Below are 24133 nucleotides of genomic sequence, written 5' to 3' on the forward strand. Positions count from 1 at the left end.
CAATTGGTTCTGCTAAAAATCCTATCAATCCATCAGTTATATCTACTACTATTTTTGAGGATGTTGTTTCATTTATTCCTCTGTTTGAGCTAAAATGCTCAGGATAATATTACCAGCCTCACACAGAATCTTGTTACGTCTCTGTCTATGCCCGTTGCTGGAACACTTAGGTTGGTAATTGAAGAGATAGGGACATAAGATTCAATTTTTAATCTGCTTCATCCACTGAGATTTAGCTTTCTTTACAGTGATCTTGTCTGTGATTTTACAGGTAGCTCACCTCAAGAATACCAAATGACCTAAAAATGTGATTTTTATTTTTTTTTTTTTCTTTAATGTATCTCTGGTTCTTTTTTCTGGGCAGCAGCAGTTTGATTTTGTCACGCCACATCTTTATTTCTTTTCTTTTTGTACTGTTTCATTAGCCCAACGCAATTGTAATTCAGTCTTCAGAGATTTTTTGTTGCTTCCCTAGATTTTTTTTTTCCACTTACTGTCACTGAAAAAGTATTTGAGCAGAAAGGATTACATTTTACATTTAATAGCATAGGGTTTTTTTATTATGTAGAATAATTTAGTCTAAATTATAAGTAGTATAAATGAAATATACAGAGATACACATTCAGGGAAGAATATTATGAGAATGTTATTCATATAGTGAAGTAGGTAATTTAAAATGTAGGATATAGTAGATTTTTCCCATGCAGTCTTAATTGCCCTTTCCTTGTATATTATCTTCTTTAATGAGATGATCGCTTTTTTTTTTCCACAGTCAGAGTCCATGCACAGGGTGCACTGCATAGGTGGAGATATTGACAATCTCGTCATTATCATCCTGCAAACACAGAGGGTGATGCTGGTTTAAAAGTCAGGAGCTACAGCTTTATATGGATCATGGATCCCACACTCCAGGGGATCAGGTGGATGTGTTAGGAACAGAAAAACCCAGTGGGGAGCCTGGCATGTTGTCTATGGGGACTCACCTGTGGGGTTGGGTGCACACATAAGCATGTCTGTCTGAAGGACTGGCATCTATTTCACCTGCTTTGACATGTTTCAAGGTTGATGAAATGACGCTTGCCGCTAGGGAACAACAAACAAGCAACTCCAGCAGAGAATTTCTAAGCAAGTTAATGCTGCCCTCATCTTAGAGGTGTAGAAGCGAGACACTGAGAATTTAGATGAAAAATTTTTGTTAGAAAAGTTAGTAAGTTAGAGAAAAGACTTGTCAGGAGTAAGTGATTTGGCATGCTTAAAGAACTGTCCTTGCCTTCCAACATAACTGTGAATAGTCAATTTGACCAAATCTACTTCTCAGAGTAAGCACCCTGAAAAATGAATTAATGCATTCTTATGATACCTTTGTTTCAGATACTTACCCAATGTTAAGTGGCAGCTTTGTGGGATAAAGTCCAGGTTTCTACTGTCGCGCTTGACTGCACTAATGTTCTCAACAGTTAAGAGTAAAGAAGCCTGTATGGAAGATAAAATGGTGTCAATAATTTATCCTCCTTTGCATACATTTCTTAATATCTTAGGAACAAGCAGTACACGTTTCCACTGAGACCAAAACCTGTTTCTTAGGTAACAGAGGAATTGTGTGACTCTTGAAACCCTGGGAAATTCCAAAATGTGGAATAGACATTTGCTTTCTGTGGTAAATGTCTCCTCCCACCTTTTGTCTGCTGATATTCCTGACCTTGTCCTGCCTCTGCTTTCTCTTTCTGCTCCCTTCATGTACTATGGTCTTCGTGTATATGTGGCCTTATGATTCCAGTCCCATTCCTTCCCTGCTCCATCTGTTCCTTAAATTTACATGAATGTTTGCGTGTTTTCAAATATATGTCATCCTATTGTTGCAAGGAAATGGGATTGTTAAAATTCATTAGAAAAGGATAGGATTTTTCATTGTCATTTTCTCCTTTACTGATAATTTCTCAAAGCAAAATTGAGATGCTGTTTTTCAGTTCTAATCCTTATTTATCAATTTCCATACCAAAACTATTGCTTTGTGAGCTTTACAGTCTTAGCACATTGATATTCGATATGCATCTCTCTACTCTTCCAGAAGCTAACTTTCCAAAAATTCAACTGAAAAAAAGCCACAAGAAAGATATGCTAGTGTCATTTTGAAGAGTACTTTACTTGACTTGCCCCTTTTGATATAGATGAGAAACTCTTGTGTAATTCTGACATTTACTTAATGATACCTGGTGAGAAAGACTACCTAGAAAAACTAAGTTCATAAGATACGTAGTTTTGCTCTGGGGGTTTCAAACATCTCTCCATGGCACATGCTGCATTATACAATTGTTGTAGGTATCTCTTTTCACGCTTTCTGTTTCAGAACACTGAATGTTCTCCCACTGAAAGAAAACACCCAAAGAGCTCTTTCTAATTCAGTTCAGTAAAGGGCAAAAGGCAAGCATTCTTTTTTTTTTTTTTTCCTTCTTTTTCCAGAATGGTGTTGATATGAGACATGGTAGACTCAGTCTTCTGTTGAGAAGCATGAATACAACAATCAACATGAGATATTGAGATATTTTGGAATTATACTTGGGTAAATGAAGAAGGTAAAATTTTCCTACACCTACTATTCTTAAGTAAACATGGAAATTGCAGATGTTTCTAGTATGTGTATAAATTCTCACTTGTATTGTGTATGCTTCATTCAATTAATGTGTTACAAATTAATTTAAAAAAAGACTTCTGCCTTTAAATACATAATTAAAATAAGGATAAAATATACCTGACTTCTGGCTCTTAAAAATTATGCATTGCCATGTTTCTGTAGTAGGTATTAAGCCATAATGCAAAAATCAAGAACTCTGTGCTAGATGCATAATTTTCCCATAGTGTGTGTGTGTGTAAGAAGTAGCACACCATGTAATCTTGAATGAAAACATGGTAGTTGAAGACTGTTTAATGATAGCATGGAGGAATTAAAGAGCAAAGGTATGTGCTCTGTATTTTCGTAATGTTACTGAGACTTGGGGAACAACCTAGAATTACAGGAAATTCTTGCCTTCACTCAGTCTGAAGTGGGCCCCATAATCTCTTTTTAATCTTTCCCTCTCCCCACTCCCCTTACCCAGAATGCTGACTTTCTGGAGGATGTACATAAATTCCTTCTGCTGCCTGCTTCAGGTATGCAGGTTCTTTTCTGCAGCTGTTTTTCTTTCCCAAAGTAGATCAGCAATTTACTGCTTATACTTGCACAGTATATTTGCTGCCTCTACAAGGAGGATTAGTAAAACCAGTTGATGCTATTTGCTTTATATTTGTTTGGGGTTTTTTTGGTCTTGATTATTCTTCTATCTACTTTGAACTTTTGCCAGGAGTATACAATAGGGTGTTACATGGCTGTCAGGCAAGTTTCTATACTAATTTTTGAAAGAGTTCGAAGCAGGATTATCAAAATAGAACTCAGGAGTCTTTTTTTTTTTTTTTTTTTTTTCCCCTTCATTAAATCTTTACTACATCTACTGTTTTTTTTCACATTAACCAGAAAAATCAGGAATGATGTGCTAAGAGCATGGATTCAGTTTTGGTGAGATGAATCATGGTGTCTGTTTCAGAAGGTTCATTGCCTTTTTATAAGCATCCTTTCCATCTGTTTGAGGTATTTAAAATTGTTTAGTTCCCTTTAGAAAAACATTTTGCTGTTGAGTTGTGTTATACAGAAGTGAGTCAATTTATGTAAATTACTATTCTGCATGTTGGAGATAAAAACAAATATATAAATAAATTAACAGTTTCAGACATCTGTGACAATTTCTAAATGAAACAATGGGAATAGTTAAACTGAAAAAAAAAAGAGAAAAATAATACATGCTCACCTTATAATTCTTTAAGTTTAAATGTAAGATGCTACTTCAAAAGGCAAGAGTAAATTTCACACCTTTGGAGTTTTAAATCATCAATTTGCTTTTAAGCATGTTAGTTGTTTAAGTCAATTAGTTTAATTTCCTGACTTCTATCTAAACAAACACAACTGCACAAGAGAATATTATTCTTGAGCAGTCCATGCCAGTGGAAACTACCTTACAATGAGAAAGTTGTATTTAAAGGTTGATACCTTAAACTAAATCTGGCTTGTTTCAAGTACAAAGTTCCATCTTCCTCCTCCTGAATTCAATTCTGTGGGACTTTCTTCAAAGGCAGACTTGAAGGTTTCCAAAACTGGGAAGATACTTGTCCTTGATAATGAGCAGAGATCATTAGTTCAGGCCCAGCGTTGTACTATCAAACCATTGTATCTAGAAACTGAGATGGTAACTGCACACTCCAGCGCTGTTGACATTTTGCTCACCAAGAGAGTCGACTCATGATCAGCTCTGTGTAGTGTAATGCAGGACTGTCCTAAAGATAGAGTTATGTTGCACCTAAGTATACAAGCCCTTTAGGACATTAGCTATTACCCTCCTTCTTGGGAGTTGCCCCCTCCACTGCTACTTCATCAGTATTTTTTCTGCTGCTGTTTTGTTAGCAGGAACTTTATCTCCCTTACAAGTTTTCCTCTAGGAACGATCTTTCAATTGTGAGATAGGCAACTAGAAACCTACAGCAGATTCTGTTGCTGCACACTGGTAGGTGTGTTCTGCACTCTCAAGAAATTCACATCCACACACAGATCTAGTCCAGAATATGTCTGATAGGGTTGTTAGCAGATCCAGTTTTCTTGGTTTTCCTCCTTGTTTTCTCTTAAGCCATAAAAGAAGATCTCAAGAGAAGCTTTCTCCACAGAGAATATCTTTTTCAGCAAATTGCCATCTGCCTTTAATCCTGCAATGTGTAATTGAAAGCTAAAAATGTGATCAGCAAGTTCACAACAGGTTTAGATAAATACAGTAGGATTACTTTTCTCTTTTCCCTATGGAATTTGATTCAAGTTGTTTTGATACCTTCATCTGAAAGGAAAATATCTTTTGGAAGAGTTCAGTTTTCAAGATCTCTAGGTGTTATCCACCAAGAGTAGAATAAGCAATACTAATGTCTTTGATTCTGGCTTACAAGCATCTGTGTAATTTTTTTATTTGTTCAATATAAGATCTTAAATTTTTACATTCAAAGCAGGAATAAGAGTGAGCTTCCATTCTCAGACCTGTTACCCATTGCTTCTTGGTTATTGACTTTTACTTTTACAGTGGATGTTACTGTAATGAAATGGGTAAGGAATACACAGAGTCCGTGCCACGTGTTTTTTGTTTATTCTATTGCTTTTTGTCTCTTCCATTCAATTAAAGATAATTTTCCCTGTTATTAAGTAGGGATTTTAATTAAAAAAGAAAAATAAATAGTTTATATAAATGTAAAGGTGCCATTAAAAATTCAATAGAGATGAGTTTTAATCAAATATCGTTATATTGTCTCTTAATAGTCAGCTGCTTGTGAGACTTTCCTTCAGTTAATTCTGAGGAGGAAAATTTTAGATTAGTACACTGAATTGTGCTACATGATTATACAGAGATCATTTATTGTTTCAAAGCACTGAGTTTAGCTTTTTAAGTATGAAAGAAGAAATTGAATTCAGGCTTTAATAGAATTGGTATTTTTTTTGTTAGTAGATCATTTTGTCTAACCTACGGTTGCGAAACACAAAAAGTTAGTAGGTAAAATAAATACCATTACCAAATGAGGTGATACAATTGGGCAGAAAAAAGTGCAGGCAGGTTTTCAGGCACACTAACTCTCTCTTTTCCTCATCCATGACAGTGAAAGTATCAATGATAAGCATTTTTTACAATCACCCAGCAGTCTGTGTTATCTCTTTCCTTGTATTAAACCAGGTTTCTTGGTTTATCTTGAATCATATATATATATTGTGTTATTTTATTTTATAAGGATTTGCAGTTTATCAAAAGGTGACAGATTGGGGGGTTTCTTTAATCTGAGGGTTTGATCGTACTAAAATACCTAGTCAGTGGTACAACTTTATGTGTGTGAAGTGGTTTAGGTTGTTTATTCCAGTTACTGAAGGTAGAAAGTAGTAAGTGCCTCTTTTTGTAGCCCGGAGCACTACTGAAACATGCAAATTTACTTAAAAAAGCCTAGACAGAACATAACAAAGACTGCCAAAAAATACTTCCATTTATCTAGTTACATCATCTTTCCACAGCATGAATAAAGAATAGCACTGAAAATTGGCACACTTTCTATTCCACCAAGTAATGAAGACTGACTGTCCCATCTACTCCTAAAAGACTGCAGAAGGGAAAGGCCATTTAATCCATTTTTTTGTATGATAACCCATCTTCAAAATCATGTTGTTACTCCCACATAAACCTTGAAAATGAAAACTCTGAGATCAGTCTAATTCTTTGGCCATCTCCAAAATAAACAAAAGCATAAAAATATATATTTTCAAAAACACTAAAAAATTCCTTGCAAATAGGTGAGTACAGTTTGCATAAAAAGCTTTTATCAGTCCATATGGAAAAAGAAAAGCAGAGTTTATTAATAATTACATCTGATGTATTTCTCTGTCCTAACATAACTGCTTTTCAGGCACAGCTGATGAGCTAAGGTTTCAGGCACATAAAAAAATACGTAGAAGCTATCAAAATTATAGAGCTAGGTTAGACTTCGCTTGGTCTTCTGTTTTACTAAAGTCCACATTTTACATGGTTAAAAAAAAAAAATGGAAGGGAAAGAGGAAGTTGCTATTCCCTAGGTTGTTCCATTAGACAAGTGTTGTACCACTCCTAAATAAGAATCATGCTGGAAATGAATGATGCCTACAACAAGGTAAAATAAACATGGAAAATGCAAGCTATCAAGGTCACAATTTAGCTTAGAAACCATAACTCTTTGGGGAGCTTTTATTTTGTAAACCAAACCAAACAAAACCAGATCAACTTGTCCTTCAGCTAAAAATAGGCTGTTAAAGGCTAGGAATTTCTCCTGTACACTGAGAACCAAGAGCTGCAGATCTGAGTCAAAGGCATCTATGAGAGCATGTAACACATTCAGGGTTTGGCATTAATCAATATCCCTGGGATATTTACTGGAGGAAAACCTGCAGAATCTGTGTAGAGTGAATAAAGCCTTAGGCTGGAAAAGGCACTGCAAAGTCACTGTAGAAGTACACCACAGTCTAAGAGGGGAAAAAAGTTTTCTCCCTCTCCTCCCCTTTCATTTCTCTCACCATACACTATGGTTGTGAGGGTGGCTTGCTAAGACCTGTTTCAGTTCTTGGCAACAAGGTGATTTTTCGGGTATTGATGTGCTGGTGTCATCTAGGTTTGGGGATATGTATACACAACATAGAATCACTCAAAGATTCCTAAGTTTGGGCTGGCATTACTTCTTTGTTTTCTGATGGAGGTGAACAATTCCTATAGAAAAGGTACCACCACTCAACATAGACTTGTGTCCTTGTCTGCTTGCTAAAAACACCTTTATTCTTCATGTGCACTCAAAAGCATCAAGTGGTAACCGACCTTTCACTGTGTCACTTCTGTAAGGACTGAATTCAGGTGAAAGCAACATGTGATTTGTCTGATGCGAGTATATGAAGTATGAGTACATGCCTTAGTCGTCGTGGGGGACTTTAACTACCCCGATATTTGCTGGAAGACTCACACAGCCAGTCATTCACAGTCTAGGAGGTTCCTCGAGTGCATTGATGATAATTTCTTAATGCAAATGGCGGACGTACCAACTAGGGGAGCAGCGCTGCTAGATTTAGTACTCGCCAACAAGGAGGGTTTGGTCGAAGTGGTGACGGTCAATGGCAGCCTTGGCTGCAGTGACCATGAGATGGTGGAGTTTAGGATCCTGTGTGGGAGGAATAGAATACCTAGCAAAGCCACAGTTCTGGATTTCCGAAGGGCCAACTTTGGCCTCTTCAGTCAACTGCTAAGGGAAGTCTCATGGGAAAGTGTACTAGGCGGTAAAGGGGCTCAAGATAGTTGGTTAGCATTCAAGGACCGCTTCTTCCAAGCTCAGGATCGGAGCGTCCCAATGAGTAGGAAGTCAAGTAAGGGATCTAGGAGACCGGCGTGGTTAAACAAGGAGCTGCTGGGCAAACTCAAGTGGAAAAGGAGAATCTATGGATTATGGAAGGAGGGGCTGGCCGCTTGGGAGGAATATCGGACAGTTGTTAGAGGATGTAGGGAGGCAATTAGGACAGCTAAGGCCTCCTTGGAACTCAATCTTGCTAGTCGGGTTAAAGACAATAGAAAGGGCTTCTTCAAATACATAGCAAATAAAACTAACACAAGAGGCAATATAGGCCCACTGCTAAACGAAGTGGGTACCCTGGAGACAGAGGATATAAAGAAGGCAGAGGTGCTGAATGCCTTCTTTGCCTCTGTCTTTACTCCTGCAGACTCTCCCCGAGGGCCCCGGATTTCTATAGCCCCAGAAGGAGTCAGGACAAAGGAGGAGTTTGCTTTGGTAGATGAGGATTGGGTTAGGGATCAGCTATGCAAACTGGACATCTGTAAATCGATGGGTCCGGATGGAATGCACCCACGGGTGCTGAGGGAGCTGGCGGAGGTCATTGCTAGGCCACTTTCCATCATCTTTGGTAAGTCGTGGGAAACGGGCGAAGTGCCTGAGGATTGGCGGATGGCAAAGGTCACACCAATCTATAAGAAGGGCAAGAAGGAGGACCCGGGTAATTATAGACCGGTCAGCCTTACCTCCATCCCTGGAAAGATGATGGAACAACTTATTCTTGACTCCATCACTAGGCATATCAAGGATGAGGGCGTCATTAAGAACAGCCAACATGGTTTTATGAGGGGGAAGTCATGTATGACCAACCTTATAGCCTTCTATGAGGAAGTGACTAGGTGGAGGGATGATGGTAGAGCGGTAGATGTAGTTTTTCTTGATTTCAGTAAGGCATTTGATACTGTCTCCCACAGCATCCTCATAGATAAGCTAAGGAAGTGTGGGCTTGACGATCAAGTAGTGAGGTGGATCGAGAACTGGTTGAAAGGAAGAAGGCAGAGAGTTGTGGTCAATGGCGCAGAATCTAGCTGGAGGTCTGTGACTAGTGGAGTCCCTCAGGGGTCGGTGCTGGGACCGGTGCTGTTTAATATTTTCATCAATGACCTGGATGAGGGAACTGAGTGCACCCTCAGCAAGTTTGCTGATGACACAAAACTGGGAGGAGTGGCTGACACACCAGAGGACTGTGCTGCCATTCAGCGAGACCTGGACAGGCTGGAGAGTTGGGCGGGGAGAAACTTGATGAAATTTAACAAGGGCAAGTGTAGAGTCTTGCATCTGGGGAAGAACAACCCCATGTACCAGTACAGGTTGGGGGTTGACCTGCTGGAAAGTAGTGAAGGGGAAAGGGACCTGGGGGTCCTGGTGGATAGGAGGATGACCATGAGCCAGCAATGTGCTCTTGTGGCCAAGAAGGCAAATGGCATCTTAGGGTGCATTAGAAAGGGAGTGGTTAGTAGGTCAAGAGAGGTTCTCCTCCCCCTCTACTCAGCCTTGGTGAGGCCGCATCTGGAATATTGCGTCCAGTTCTGGGCCCCTCTGTTCAAGAAGGACAGGGAATTGCTTGAAGGAGTCCAGCGCAGAGCCACAAAGATGATTAAGGGAGTGGAACATCTCCCTTATGAGGAGAGGCTGAGGGAGCTGGGTCTCTTTAGCTTGGAGAAGAGGAGACTGAGGGGTGACCTCATCAATGTTTACAAATATGTGAAGGGTAGGTGTCAGGATGATGGAGCTAGGCTTTTCTCAGTGATATCCAGTGATAGGACAAGGGGCAATGGGTGTAAACTGGAATATAGGAAGTTCCACGTTAACATCAGGAAGAACTTCTTTACTGTAAGAGTGACAGAGCACTGGAACAGGTTGCCCAGGGGGGTTGTGGAGTCTCCTACACTGGAGATATTCAAGGCCCGCCTGGACAAGTTCCTGTGTGATGTACTGTAGGTTACCCTGCTCTTGCAGGGGGGTTGGACTAGATGATCTTTTTAGGTCCCTTCCAACCCTTGGGATTCTGTGATTCTGTGATTCTGTGAGTAGTAGCAGAGACCATATGTCTTAAATGAAACAGGGCTGAGCTTATGAATAACTGGTACTGTTTACCCTTTTGTGTTTTATTTCAAACTGGTGTGCTAGGAAATGAGAGGACTTGTTGGACATAAATCAGTCATTTCCACAGGGCAATCCAATCATTACCTCTGGCAGCTAATCACAGGAACCTGGCAGAAGCGGGCAGCGTAGGCTCTGTGCCTGGCATAGCACCTGCACGAGGCATGTTTGTCCAGCCCTGCTGAGCCAGGTTCAGGTTAGCTTGCAGAAATCTGGAATTTTAATCTAGATGCTCCTGTGAAGCATGGGAAACTGCAGCAAAAGTGCTTTAAAAAATAGTAGAAATGAGAATCTATTCTGCAAATGTTGCTTGGAAGGATTTATCTTCACAGTTAATGAGAATTTCCTTACTTCCCACTTCTGTTTTTTTTAAGATAATGTTAGATATAAATAGAGAAAAACATGAAAGGGCACATGAAAAGATGTCATGATGTAACTGTCTTTCCTATTAGGTTTAAAGATTCCAAACAGGATTTTCACTGCAAGACAGCAAACAGCCTTCAGATGTGTTTGTTTTGTTTTTGTTTTCTTCCTGTTTGCTTTTGTTTTCATTCCTGCACTTAAGTTCTGAGCATTACCAACAAATTACAGTAAATTGCAAGCTTTCCACCTGTTCCTGCAGCCATTTACTGCTTCTAACAGGTTCTCTTAAACAAACCCAAAACAAACCCTGAAAAAAACAAAACCCAACAAGTTTAGTTTCTCAAGAAACATCTTTGCCTCTCTTGTTCTTCCCCAAAAAATGGGACTGATAGGAACTGAACTGCATTTTTTACTTTTGCAGAATGTCATGCAAGTGCTTACTCCTCCTTGGAGCTATGCTTACTTAGCATTGGTTCTATTTATAATGGTGTGAAAATACAGTGCTATTATAAGTAAAGCCATAAATGCTAGCCTAATAATTATATGCTACCATCTAGTTTATAGGTTTTATGGAAACGGCAGTTAGAACGTTATGAAGAATTATACAGATCTTTAATTGCACAATCTTTTAAATTATGCAGTCCATGAACACAGTTCTTTCCAGTGTCTCATACTACAGCAGTTAATTTTATATCCTCTTAGTTCTGGAAACCAGAGTTTCTTTTAACAAGTTTGTGTTTTGGTATCAGATGAGTTCTGATGTTTTCTGATTTTTTATTTTTTTCTTGAATGGTTTTTGGTTTTTTTTTTTTTTTTTCATAACTAAGTTCTGAAAATGGTTAGAGGCAGAACTGCCTTCAGTTTTAACAATAATAAATCTAAGCTTTCTACCAGCAAGAAATTACATATATTTTGTTTGTAGAGAGAGGGAGAGAGTAGGTACCAACACATGATGTTGAAGGTGTATCTCCATGGCTTTCTAAACAGCAGACAGCTCCTTGGATTAGAACTCCCAAGGTTAGATTCTTGCACAATACAGCTCCAAATGTGTACCTCACAGACTTCAGCTAAATGAGTTTAGTGACCACGTTTAGTGACCAAAACCCAACAGGTAAGCCCAAAAAAGCACAGTCACCACTTTCTGATGTTGTGGGTTTTTTTCTGTACCGGGAGTTCCAGTGCATTTGGACAATGAGCAAAATATCAATCTATCTACTTACTTTTATAATGGCAAAAGAAAGTGGCGTAAGTGTAAACAGGCTGTGGTACAAAGGAGTTGTACCAGCATCATTTGGAAGGTTTCTGCCGTGAGATATCATCATCCTATCTATAATAACTCTCATGAAAAAAAACAGAAAGGGGTACTTATGATGGCAAGTGTTTGTAGCTCAGAGATTGTGAAATGTGGACTTCGGTTTGGTTTGGTTGGGGAGTTGGGGAGGAAGAGGTTTGTCAATTCTGATACCTATTTTCAGGTATGAAGCACAGTTCCTGATGTGTTTAAGGAGAAATTATTGTATTTACTTGCCTATCTGGAAATGTTATCTCTGCTTGATTTGGTATGGATTTCACGGTTAGCCAGTTCTGCAAAGCCAGTTCCTAGAGAGGACTAGGGGTCAGCCCAGGCCTGAGCTCATGCACCTTTCTGGGAAAGAAAATGACCTTTAACAAGCGAAATCTGCATCACATTAGAAGTATATCCTCCTTGGCAAACTGGGGAAATTTTTATAGGATGTTGGCATGTATTTTTGGATGCAGTACAAACATTTTTCATGTCCAAAAGAGGCTGAAAAACATTGCATTTCCGCAGTGTGTCAGTGAGAAGTGAAAGGGCACAAGGACTAGAGATACCTTTTTTTTTTTCTTTTCAAAACCCCAAGAAAATGTGATTAGATTACATGAATTCTGTTAAGAACCTGTTCCTCTTTCTCTCCCACCATATCAATTATTCATACAAGTGCCTGCAGTATGTATACCTGCTGTACTGAGGAAGTGGCCCAGAGGATATCAACATTTTCCTTGGGAAAAGAAGCTAAAGCCAAGTAGACACAGTTTACCTCAAGATGTTTTATACTTTGCTGAGATTTGGTGATGATGTATTCATGTGTAGGTGATGGGGAAGTCACTGAAAATAAACTGAAGCTTGAAGGACTGCAGTGACAAGCAGAAAAAAAATAAAGATTACAGAATAATAATGCTTAAATTGACTGTACTCTGCTTTAGCAACTAGGGTCAGCCCTTCTCCAACACACATTTTCAATCACAATCCACAGAGGAAGAAGGAAAATCCTTTTTGTTATGTTCTGAATTCATTGAACTGTAATCACAGAATAACATACTAACATCTTGATCTATATTTCTGATAGGTGAAAAAATCTTCAGAATATCACTTCTGTGTCCTTTCTTCATTGTAGAAAGATGGCCCAGGATTTTCAAAAACTTGAGTTTAGAAAAATGCATTTGAATGAAAAACAGCAGCAGATGTCTGATTATTCCATGGGAACCTTATTGTCATTCTTTCTAAATCTCTTCTAGATGTAATTTAATATAAATAATTCATAATAAGGAAAACAGAGTATGAAAATGTCATTTGACAGAGAGAAATTTATTAAGTAGTTGTTAGTGGTGTCAGGATTTTAGTAGATGAATTAAATGTTTATTGCAAGTATAAGGATGTTTCATCTGAAGAGAAAAACACATTGATCTTTTTATCATTTATATGTATCAGCATAAACACACAACTCACCAATCATATTCTAAGATGGATCAAGGAGTTATACTTGGAAAGCTGTTCATAGAATCATAGAACAGTTAGGGTTGGAAAGCACCTTAAAATCCAACCCCCCTGCCATGGGCAGGGACACCTCACACTAACCCATGTTGCTCAAGGCTCTATCCAACCTGGCCTGGAACACCACCAGAGATGCAGCATTCACAGCTTCCCTGGGCAACCATTCCAGTGCCTCACCACCCTTACAGTAAAGAACTTCTTTCTCATATCCACTCTAAACTTCCCCTGTTTAAGTTTTAACCCATTACCCCTTATCCTGTCACTACAGTCCCTAATGAAGAGTCCATCCCCAGCATCCTTATAGGCCCCCTTCAGATACTGGAAGGCTCACAGTCCCTGCGTCTGCCTTCCAAGACTTGGGTGTTGTGGTTGGAGCATTTGCCAGTGAAGACTGAGGCAAAGAAGTCAGTCAGAACCTCAGCCTTCTCCAAATCCAGGGTAGCCAGTTCTCCAGATCGCTTCTGGAGGGGGCCTGCATTGTCCCGTCTGTCTTTTATTCGCTACGTACCTATAGAATCGCTTCCTGTTATCCTTAACATCCCTGGCCAAGTTTAGTTCTAACTGGGCCTTAGCTTTCTTAACCTGGTCCCTAGCTTCCCAGACAACATCCCTGTACTCTACCCAGGCCGCCTGTCCTTGCTTCCACCTTTTATAAGCCTCTTTTTTCCTTTGAATTTTCCTCAGCAGCTCCTTATCCATCCAAGGAGGTCTCCTGGCCCTTCTGCCGCACTTCCTTCTAGTTGGGATGCAGCACTCCTGAGCTTGTAGCAGGTGATCCTTGAATATCCACCAACAGTCTTGGCCCCCCCTGCTCTCTAGGGCTATATCCCATGGAACCTTACTAAGCAGGTTCCTGAAGAGGCCAAAGTCTGCTCTCTTGGAGTCCAGGGCAGTGAGCTTGCTACACGCTCTTCTCACTGTCCTGGGGATCTCAAATTCGACCATCTCGTGATCGCTGTAACCAAGGCTGCCCTGGAGCGTCACATTTCCAACCGAAAAAAAAAAAAAAAACCCTCAACTTCTTCATGATATTGGTCTCATGGCACCAGCTGTCCTTGTTCTTGACACTGAGCTCCAGCCTGCATGACTTGATGGCCACCCGTGCTTCTGAGTCCGAAGCCGCTGGTGCCAAGTGGTCACGCATCTCCCACGGCCCGCAGCTGCCAGCACGCTGCCCACTTAGCGCCATCCCTCCTGGGGCCCGTTCTGCGGCACCGGGGGTTCTGCCCCTCTCCACCGTGCCTCAGCCACTCTGCGCTATGCTATTGTACACAGCCTTCCAAGTAATCCTATTCAATTGAAGTGACTGTTTCTAGGCAATGGTGCAAAATGCATTAGAGCATTAGAGCAAAACTTGCATCAGAAACCAAGGAAATTGACAGTATTTTTATTAATGAATATTGAGGGATATTTAAAGTGCTACAAACAAGAGTAGACTGGAAGAGAAAAGAAAGCAAATGTAGTAATATTCTAGAGAAATAGCTTATTTTACATTATTAGTTGAAAGAAAATTTAAATTTTCACAGATATATAAGGACTAGACGTCAACTAAAGTTCCATTTCTTCATGCCTTTAAGAATTACAATAAATGATTAATGACTAACAATTTTCATAAGCACATTAGTAACTGATGATATAACTAGTATATAAAAAAGGTTTTAGGTGAATCTAGCAAGAAACTTTAGCATGTATAATTTCCCATTTCTTTCAGAATTCTTTCAGGGGAACTGTTAGATACATGCGTATGTTGTAAAAATTAATCAGTCTTTTTAAAACAGTGAAAAAGATTGTTCGTTGAACTGAATATATCAGGCTTGGTTTACAAAACAATGAGATTTGTAGTAAGAGAGGCTAGAGTTCAGTTGTACTTTGACTTGTTTCATAACATCTACATTTATTTGTGTTGGATTTTAAAATGTTTACACTAATTTATATATTTTACTTATTGAAAAAAAAAATTGTTTATGCCTTTTTTTCCCCCCTTGGTGAGGTACCGAACTCTGCAATACCTCTTGAGAAGCTGAAGATCACTTTCATGTTTCTGCTTTTATCTTCCTCTACAATAGATAGTAATCTAAACTAATTTTAGGGATTCTTTCTATAGCTGTTGTTTCTCTTATATCTGCTACGCTGTTTGCTGGAAAATAGTGCATGGGCTTCCTGAATAAGTCCATTATGTCTAAATCCACCATGGATCTAAGGAAAATGATGGTGAATGGTTAGGTCTGGACTCCAGGTGCATAAATCTTCCCCCTTGATTTAGGTACTCAAGTCTTTTTGTGAGCCTTATTGGTTTTGTATCTCTTATTTGGGAAAGAGGAACAACAGTGTTTCCATACCTCTGGAGATAAGTAATTAAAAAATTAGTGTTCTTATACTTTCTTACAAACAACTTTCTACATGTTACCTTGACTATTCTAAATGCTACCTTGACTGTTCTACGTGTTACCTTCACTTTGCCAAACAGCAGAAAGCAAGGATAGGGTAAATTCAATGGTTTTAAATCAGGGCTTTTCAAATACAGAACCTTCTAAATCATTGTGTCTGAGCTCAGCTGCTGGGATCAAACTGATTGTAATAACCTTGTTTTATAAGCTGTCTTGTGTGACAGTCTGTCCTATGCGCTGCGGTGCCCCATTGCTCTGAGCAGCCTAAACAGAGGTGATAGATTAGGTATTCACCAAACAAGGTTTGCGTGAGGATAGCACTCTGGTTTCTTTCTAGAGCATCACTTTTAAAGAGGCAGAGTTTCTACACACTGCATCTTGCTCTCTGGGATCGCTCAAAAGAAGGGAGTTCAGACATTCCTGTCAATCATGGGCTACACTAGAGTACTTTTCCTGTGTATATCTTAAGCAGGTTAAAGAAGTAAATAGGATTTAAAAGTTCAGAAAACATTTACAGTGTGAAACAGCTGCCAAGTTATTTTTGAGGTATTTATGTTCCTGAATATGCCATATGAAGTTTCCTTTAGTGATAGTTGATTTACATAGATGTGTAACTTAACTTAAACTGATTTTGGGGTTGTTTTTTTTGGGGGGGGTTGGGGTTTTTTTTTTTTTGTTTGTTTGTTTTTTAGCTCAGGCCTAACGATATTGTACATCTTGAAACTTTCACAAGGGTGAAGTAATTACTTTTCATTTGGAAAAGTTATTAACTGCACTGAAATATATGATACAAGATACGCAGTCTTGAAAGAAAACAAAAAATCATATAATGCCTTAAACCAATTTTTAGTTCTTCCATTTTCCCAGTTATTCCTTTACCAAAAAGGAATAAACTGTGTTAGAACTTTTCAATGTACTTTGCAACTTCAATATATGGAGTTGAATAGGTCTCATTTTACCTGGATTATCACTACATGGGTCTTGAAATCATGTTCCTTGTGAACTGAAATGTCACCTTTGTTAACAAAGGGAACTGGCAGAGCTTTTTAGAAGTTACCGTTATTGCAAAGCCTCTTCCTATTTTATCATTAAACTACTAGAACCAATTAAGACCTGGCACTGTTTTATCGATGCTTAAGACAAATACTTGAAATTAACTTACTTGAGAATATGATAGCTTTTTGTTAATATTTTTTTCCTTTTAGTGATACCTTAAAAATGAGGCCTTAAGGACATAACAAAATGCTTGTTTAGTATTGCTTTTAAGATAGTCCTTGTATAAGAGAAGTCCCTAGCCATGAATAATGATTCCATCATAAAGCAGCATATCTTTCATTAATTTCAAAAGTCTAGTTCAAACTATCCTCAGCTTCTGTGCTACCAGACTGTAGCTTCCTAGGAGTAGGAGTTCAGAGTCACTGAAAATGTTCAAGAGCCACAGGGGTATGCACAGAGCTCTTAATGACATGGAAATAGTTTGTAAACATTCCTACAAAGGAGTTGAAGAGAACATGATAAAAACTAGTAAGAGGGCAAGTCCAAAAGCTGAAGGCTAGTGGAGAAAAAGAAAGTTGAGTTTTCTTACTCACTCAGACAACTTAGCCATATGTACTGTTTGGATATACAAGGCAAGTGAACATTTGTACTTTCACTTGATGCCATGCTGGCATCTTTTACTGTAAAATTAATGACTAAAGAAATGGAGCAGTTATTATTAAATGTGGTTTCTGTTTAGATTTGTGTTAGACCAATGTTTTGTATTCTCCAAAAACTTCCAGTCTATTTGAGAATGATTTTTCTGTTTCCTGATGCCTTATACTTTATTCATTTGTTGCTAGATCAGGCTTGTGCCATAAGAGATGAAGGAGAAAATTTGGTCAAAGCCAGATACCTGAGCAGTGGAGGCATGTGCAAGGTTTTGTACATTGAAATATGATTTTTGCAGCAAGTGGGAGAACACCATAAGGAAATAACATCTGCCAGACTGTTACTGGAGACAAAGCACATTCCCTGTTCAGTATTTGACCTGTAAATTTTTGCAGCTTATATTGCATTGATGAAATGAAAATCAGAAGAAGTGATAGAATCTGGCTGACAGCCTTTAGGGACGTTTGCTCATTTGCCAGCATTTGATGAGCACAGGTTCAGCATGAACCTTTTGTCCCAGAAAAGGGACATGACATCCCATAAAATGTGGTCCAGCTTATTCCTTAAGTACTTCTAAGATTATCTGATAGAATCAAAGCTCAAAGATCAAACTCACTTTACAATTTTACAATCTGCGTGTAGCAGCTAGTAGAGTATTAAGTCTCTTGATCAGTAAAGTTACATACAGATTTTTCAGAAGTGATTGAAAGCTTTCACTTAGGATTGTGTGAAAATATGAAGTAGAACATTGATTAAATGGGTATGTTTTAAGTAAATTACTTGATATCCTCATTTCTTCTCTCTCCCATTTCCTTTCAATGAAATTCAGCTCTTTTACGTTCTGACGATTGAAATTTCAGAGAAAGCAGCACTTCTTTGGTAGCAATCAGAGGCCTGAACAGCATGGCATTGCTTCTCTGGTTTGGTAGGTTCTCAGATTAAAAGACAGGGTTTTTTTGTTGTTTCTTTTTTTCTTTTTTTTTTTTTTTTCTTTCCTCCCTGAGTTGTCTCCAATTAGAATATGTCTGAAAAGTACTTTAGAATAAAATCTTCACACAGAGGTCCAGGCTGCAGTCAGCAAAATTATTTTGAAGGGTAGCAGTGTGACTTGAAGGACAGGAGCAAACTGAGGAGATTTCAAAAGACTTGGAAAGGTCACAGTAGGGAGAGGGGGCCTACAAGTAAAAGAAACAGAACAGAAGGAGGAACTGAAGAGGTGAAGAGGACAATAGCTCTGCAGAATGCAATACATAGCGAAAATTGAATCCATAAAAGATGGAGAGCAACACTAGAATAATAAAGATATGCTACCTGTGCACAGGTCAGGTATAGAAAGTTTGATGAAAAAGTAAAGGAGAGGTTCTTTCAAAAAAGTCTATTTGAAGACAAAGTGAGGGTATAGAGAAAATTTTTGGAGATCATGATCAGAAATATTAGAAAACATGGGAGGAAAAAGTAAAAGGGAAGCCTGTGAAGTGACATAATTGACAAGGTTGACAGCCTCCTTACCAAACTGAAGAAGATAATGGGCATGTGGAGTTAAATCCTTTTTAAATCTGTTGAGCAAATGTAATACTTGAGAATGCAAAACATGTTAGTAGGCTTATTTGTAATGCCACTGACCATGGAGAATTTTAGAAGGGAAACTAAGCTTTTATGACTGTCATAGTTTAAACCAATCCACACAGGTCGTCCACTCACCCCCCCCGACCCTCCCCACTCCCGGAGGGATGGGGAGGAAAATCAGGAGAATGTAACTCCCACGGGTTGAGATAAGAACAGCCCAGTAACTAAGGTATAACACAAACCACTGCTGCTACCACAAATGATAATATTGATAAGAGAAAATAACAAGAGAATACGATACCACCGCCGAACGAGTTCGACCCCCCCGAAGAGCGAGAGCCTGCCCCTTCCGGGTAACTTCCAGTTCCCCCTCCGGGCATGACGTGCTGTGGTAAGGAATACCTCTTTGGCTAGTTTGGGTCAGGCGTCTCGTTCCTGTTTCCTCCCGGCCTCCCTCGTCCCCAGCAGAGCATGAGACTCACAGAGTCCTTGGCCAGAATAAACATTACTTAGCAACAATTAAAAACAATCGGTGTTATCAGCTCTCTGCCCAGGCTGGAAGTCAAAACACAGAGCTTGCACCAGTTACTAAGAAGGAGCAAAACAGCTCCTGGTAAACCCAGGACAATGACAAATATTGCAGGAAAAATGAAGCAAAATATCTTTGCTCTGTAAGAGCATATCTTTTATGTTAAAAAGTTAGGTGGCTGACCTTTTAAATTTGTTAGTGTTGGGAAAGAGGTCAAAATGCTAAATGATAGCAGATATTAAAAAACAGTCATTCCAGGTACTTGCATAGAGTATCATCATGCAAATGGGGAATTAAGTGCATAGAGTACACTAAAGCAAAAAATTCAATGAACAGAAATTACATTTTAAAATACATTTATTTTTTAACACTAAAAGTAAGCATTACCATTAAGCAGTCATATTTTGTTGTCTGTGACTTTGTCTAGTGATGGTCTTGAGAAATATTAAAACTTTGTGTGATGTTATTTGTTGAAGACAGTAGATATTAGTGCATGTCATCTCAGAGAGAAAAATACAGGCTATTTTCTCTTTCATTTAGATGACTCCCAATCTACTGAGGCCAGTTAAAAGGCTAATATTGATGGGTAAAGATGGAGCCAGGCTTTTTTTTGTGCCTAGTGACAAGGCAAGAGGCAGTGGGCACAAGCTGAAACTCAGGAGGCTCTGTGTGATCCCTGCTCAAATACCGGGGCTGCCACTGGGATTTGTTTGCATATAAAGGTGATACACTCTCTATAATTTTCTTACTAGCACTGGCCTATCAAAATGCATCAGCAAAAACTTGTGTTCTCAGGAGGGTTAACTTTGCAAAGTATTGATCAGGGAACATGGGATTTTCTATGAACGAATAAGGATGGAATTTAGAGTCTAAAATGTATTTATGTCAGCAGCATTTGGTTAAACAATCTTAGACCAGTTGAGTGTGCTTGGAATGAATTGAAATTGATATATAACACTTATGACGAGACCACTCCATTTTTTTTCATTTGAAATCAAAATGGAATCTAATACACAGCTAAGGCTAAATATTTGTGGAAGGGTTTTCAAAGGTGATCTCTCAAACGATGATAAAGTACTATTGACTCTTGACCCTTTTATTTGATTTTTTTCTTCTTTACAAGGTGCCTAAACTTTTAACTGCTCTTAAAAATTACTTGTTGACTTCATCTTCTTATAAGTAATACCAGAATACAAAGTGAAATTCTACTTTGAGCCTTCTTAGTCATCAGTTTTCACTCCCTTTTCCTACTTTGTTCTTTTTTTCTGTCCACATCCCTAGAGTACCTAATTTGGCTGGAAAATGTTCTTAATCTCTAGACTCTGAACGCCATGAATCTCAATCATGTTGCTGTTGATGGCTTAGCCTTCTTAATGGTTAATAAATATTTAACAGTGGGTATCATTAGACTAATTAGTGGTATATGCTCTAATTATTTCACATGTGGACTCTTCCAAAACTTTCCTGTTTAATAATTGACACTGTTAAAAAAACATAAAAATCTGTTCTACAAATAGCCCATTGTTATTGTACTACTTCTCAGCTGAGCCATCTACCAGGATTTGAAAGATAGGTCTTCAAATATGGAAAGCAGCTTTTTTCAGTAACCATCTGAAAGTATAGATGCTAAAGCACAGAAACATGTCTACAAACATCTCTGAAAGTGTGCCGTTAGTAAACTGTTACTGACCGGCTATTAACAGGACTGCATATCAACACAGGCCTACTCAGGTTAACACAGGCCTATGGCTGAGTACAGGCCAACAAATACACCTTTTTTACCACTTGCTGTCTTGCACTGTAAACTGTTAATCATTTGTTTTGCTGATAGCTGCAGCTGTAGTGAAACTCCTTGCTACTATGTCGGATTTTTAGGGATCTTAATAGGTTGTGTAATAAAGTAGCTGTTGATATGAAAACCTTGATACAAAGTTACCTGAAGGTAGGATGATTTAATCATCTCACCAGATAGAATCATAGAATGCTTTGGGTTGGAAGTGACCTTAAAGATCAGCTGGTTACACCCCCCACCACTGTCAGAGACGCCTTCTGCTAGACCCGGTTGCACCAAGCCCTGTCCAGCCTGGCCTTGAACACTGCCAGGGGTGGGGCAGCCACAGTTTCTCTGGCAAACCTGTGCCAGCGCCTCAGCACCCTCACAGTAAAGAACTTCTTCCTTGTGTCTAATCTAAATCTACCCTCTTTTAGTTTAAAACCTTGTCCCTTGTCTTATCTCTACCCGCTCTTGTGAAAAGTCCCTCTCCAGCCTGTCTGCTCTATTTAGGCAATGAATGCTGCTCTAAGGTAACCCTGGAGCCTTCTTTTCTCCAGGCTGAACAAGGCCAGTTCTGTCAGCCTGTCTTCGTAACTGATGTGCTCTATATCCTAATAAGGTTTTCTATGTGTTTACACATTTCTATGCATTTCACTGTGCTTCCTCACAGCATCTGTGGAAGCTAGCAGAAATTAGTAATTAGTGAAATTAGCGTGTAGGCAGCATGGCAGTGCCACTATGCAAGATGGTCGTTTCCACTTCCAGACCAAGAGCCAACCATCAGGATCTTCTCTGAAGCCATTTACTTTTTTTCCTTTTTTGTTTTGTTTTTTTTTTTTTAACTTTGTGTGCTTTTATTCTTTGGTGTAAATAGAATAAGCTTGCTCTAGATTTACCTTTCATGCTGCATGCAGTATTTGTGAGACACTTAAAAATACCAGTGGGAAAGTAGTCAGCTGTTTGTTCCTTCATGTTTGGCTTTCAAAATCATTGCTGACCTTTTATAACTGAATTCAAGTCGTTCTTTGTGTAGCCTGCTTTACCAAGTCTCAGCACCTTACCTTTATTTGGTGACATAAAGCCAGAAAACAATTTTCCCTGTTGCGAGTCAATGAAAGCCAGCTAGGATTCTTGGAGGAACCATGCGGATGGGTTGGGAGATGTGCAAGGTCGTAACAGCAGAGCAGGCAGAGTCTGTGGTCAGAAATGATGGTAATACATCACATTATAGGCATTTTGGAAGGATGCAGGATACCTCTTCAATTTCATATCTGACTATTCAATGCCTAAATTTTCATGCTATCTTTTCTAAGATTTCTGCCTTTTAAGAATCCCTGTGCTGTGGGTGATCATGAATTTTGCATGCTTTCCTTGTCTTCATTCCCTAATAATACACTTTACTAAGGCATGAATACCTTAAGAAATTGAAGCTGTGTCATTACAGCATGGCTTTTTCAGGTGGCAATTTCAGTTATTACCACATATTTGTGAGATAGAGTGATCCAAAATTATATGCATCAGGTGCCCTAGAACTTTCTATCTAAAGGATGAAGACCTTGTACTCGAGGGAGGCTGAAATGGTAGAATGAGCTTCCACATAGAACAGGAACTGTTGTCGGCTTTTCCTATTCAGTTCAATCTTAGCCTATTTCGATGTGTGCAATAAAATAAAGGCTAGGAAAAGACAAAGAAAACAAACACTACCCTGTTAAAATACTTCTGTAAAAACATCTTTTCAAGCTAACCAACTTACTTCAGGCTTCCTTATGAATGTCCAAGTTAACAAAAAGAAACCAAAAAAACAACAAACCCTAACAACACAACAAAATTAAGCCTTGAGAATAAGTGGGTACTTTAAAAGAAACCCTAATTTTTCCTGTGGACTTCTTTTTTATAAAACATTTCCATCAGTAATTCAAAATAGCTCTGTGAATATTATGTTTGCATACTTGTGGACCTCATAACAATTCAGTGAGTAGTATGATGAACATATTTGAGTAAAAAATCAGAAATACAATGAAAAACTATGAACATACCACCAAGTAAATAAAACTAAACTCCAAGTCTTCATGTACTACTGGGAATAAGACATGAGAAAGAATCCATTGTGAGATACAGATTTCATGCTTAGTTTTGAGAGCTGACAGATAAAAAAAATGTTGAACAGACATCAAACAAAAGCGCATCATTATTTTTTTCTTTTGAATTCTTAACATGCCAGTTGGAATACTAGTCACCCTCCACTCTCAAATCATGATCAAAGTTTAATAAAGGTTTTGTGTCATTTTTATCAATTATTTTTCCAGTTTCAGAAAAAAAACCACAAACCTCAAAATTGTGAAAAAACACATAAGATTAAAACAATTAAAATTCTATAGAGATGGCAGAGAACAGTTTTGAATTATACTTCTACAAATAAGTAAGATCAACACTGACAGCTGAAGAAATAAAAAAAGGGGGGTGGGGGGAAACAACCCCAAAAGTAACAGCAAACATCAGTATTACTTAAAGTTACGAATTTGAAAACAACCTACTTTTTATTAGGCAACTTAATCTTAGTTTCAAAGCCCTTAAAGAGCCTTAACCACATGGATTTTCAATATCACTTAGGGCTAAGTTACACAGAGAAGTTGCTTCAGGGCCATATGTTACCAAGCCTCAGCTGCTGTGCGGTGCTTGCCTTCACTTTGCAATAATTGTGATTTAGTCTATAGCAAATGCACAGCCTTCTGAGCTAATTCTGACCACAATTAGAACTCTAAGGGGACTTCACACACGATGCAGGCAACAATTGCCATTGTCAGTGGTATCCAGTAGCTTCTCTGTGTGTCTCATTTGGATATACTAGGTGTATTTCTAAAGAATTTACTTTTCAAAAGTGCAAATACATATCCTGGGCTGCATCAAAAAGAGCGTGACCAACAGGTCGAAGGAGGTGATCCTGCCCCTCTACTTTGCTCTTGTGAGACCTCACTTGGAGTATTGTGTACAGTTCTGGTGTCCTCAACATA

Source organism: Lathamus discolor, chromosome 1 (genome assembly GCF_037157495.1).
Source record: "Lathamus discolor isolate bLatDis1 chromosome 1, bLatDis1.hap1, whole genome shotgun sequence".
Classification (NCBI taxonomy): domain Eukaryota; kingdom Metazoa; phylum Chordata; class Aves; order Psittaciformes; family Psittacidae; genus Lathamus; species Lathamus discolor.